Source organism: Mastomys coucha, unplaced genomic scaffold, assembly GCF_008632895.1.
Source record: "Mastomys coucha isolate ucsf_1 unplaced genomic scaffold, UCSF_Mcou_1 pScaffold18, whole genome shotgun sequence".
NCBI lineage: Eukaryota > Metazoa > Chordata > Mammalia > Rodentia > Muridae > Mastomys > Mastomys coucha.
Window position 1 is genome coordinate 109,942,958 of NW_022196900.1, and position 1,666 is coordinate 109,944,623.

The following is a 1,666-nucleotide window of genomic DNA, read 5'->3' on the forward strand; positions in this document are numbered from 1 at the left end:
TCCCGCCTCTTCTCCCACCTGGATGCCTCTGCTTAGCACAAAAGGATCCTGGCCCTCTCCTGTGTGGACCAGGCGGGTCCCCTGCAGTCCGTGGGCTCCAAGCAGCCTTTTGGTCACCCTATGAAACAGGGTGCCCGAAAGCTGGTCTCTGGCCACAGTGGCTGTTCGCAGCTCACCCACCATGGGGCTGACCCGCAGATGCCCCCTGACCAACTCTGTTTCCCTTGGGCAGGTCACAGACCCTGCCACAGAAAGAGCATGCCCCACCTCCCCACACACAATGACCCCATAATGTTGACTCTAAACAGGATGAAACTTTGGCCTCTGTCAGTATTTTTTTTTTAATGTTTTTAATTAAATCTCTGGGGTCACTGACACCCTGGAGTCAGAGAAATGCAATCCTGCAGCTAGCTTGTTAATGACACACCATCTGTTTGTTCACATGGGGCGATCACATGATCTTTGCTCTGCAGAACATCCTGTCTCACTGGCCTAAACCGGTTTGTGGGTGAAATGCTTGGGAGGAATGCCAGAAGTTTTCTCTTTCCCTCTTCTTCCTCCTCTTCCTCCTCTTCCTCTCTCTCTTTCTCTCTCTCTCACTCTCTCGTTCATCCTGCAATGAGCTGTCAGGAAACAATAAATCAGCTCTTAGTATCAACTCCGTTCCTTTGTGTCAACCGTTGGTAGCACGGCGTCACCCTCTTTGCTCTGTAGGAGTCTAGTGGAGTCACCTGGCTTCTGGTGCCACCCTCAGAGAAGGGAAGAGATAAAAAGGTGGCACAGTCCAACCAAAGAGGAGACTTCAGTCAGGGAACACCTACAGCGTCCTCAGCATTCCAGCTAAGGCTCCAAGGGACCCTGGGACCCCGACCAGGGAGAAGGGGACAGAGCCAGGAGCCCTCCGACTCTGACAGTGAGTGTGTGACTCACTTTTGCCATAGTACTCCGATCATTGACTTGGGCCCACGATTAGATAAAACCCCTAAAGACTGTTTTCCCACTGGTGGTTTTTAGACCTGCAGCTTTTAGCCATTAAAAATGTCTCAAAAAGACAGAGTGCACAGAGGTCTGTAAGCACTGGCCCTCCTCAGGCAGAAAGGTCTGTCTCTCCCGGTGCCCACCATCGTCCCCAGGGTGGTGGGGATCATTCTGGAAGGACGTGGCTCTTTGGGGACAGAAGATGAACAGCTGTAAAATATGCTTTGTGAAACCCCTGGACTTGGGCACTCCAAAACTGCTGGAACACTTTTAGGTGACTGCAGAGCTACCCTCCCTCACCATGTCACAGAGGAGGGGGCAAGCCACTACTGCATGGGAGTGTGTTCTGGGAGGGCCCTTCTGGCCAGGTGACTGCAGCTGCAGAGGAGATAGTGGGCAGGGTGTAAGGGGTTGTCTCAGACAGGAGCCCAGCCCCCTAGGTTCCCACGTGTGGAAATCAGGGTGATGAAGGCGCTGGCTGCTGACAGCAGTGGACAGCGCCCCGCCCCCAGCACATCTGCATCTTTTCTGCTGCTACCATCACCCTTCTCCGAAGGCAGATGTCACTTTCTGTGTCACTACGGATGGGATGGTCTGTTCTTTTTCTTTTCTTTTCTCTCTTCTTTCTTTCTTTCTTTCTTTCTTTCTTTCTTTCTTTCTTTCTTTCTCTTTTTCTTTCTTTCTTTCT

General features: G+C 51.9%; 1 long non-coding RNA gene across 1 annotated transcript in view; it reads right to left on the reverse strand.

The window, feature by feature from the left end:
• Positions 1-327: 327 nt before the first annotated feature.
• Positions 328-1,666, reverse strand: part of LOC116095687 — a 2,602-nt gene continuing 1,263 nt past the window's right edge. Inside the window, exon 2 of the long non-coding RNA XR_004120690.1 lies at positions 328-623. This is a non-coding gene — a long non-coding RNA (uncharacterized LOC116095687). The remainder of the gene's footprint in view (positions 624-1,666) is intronic.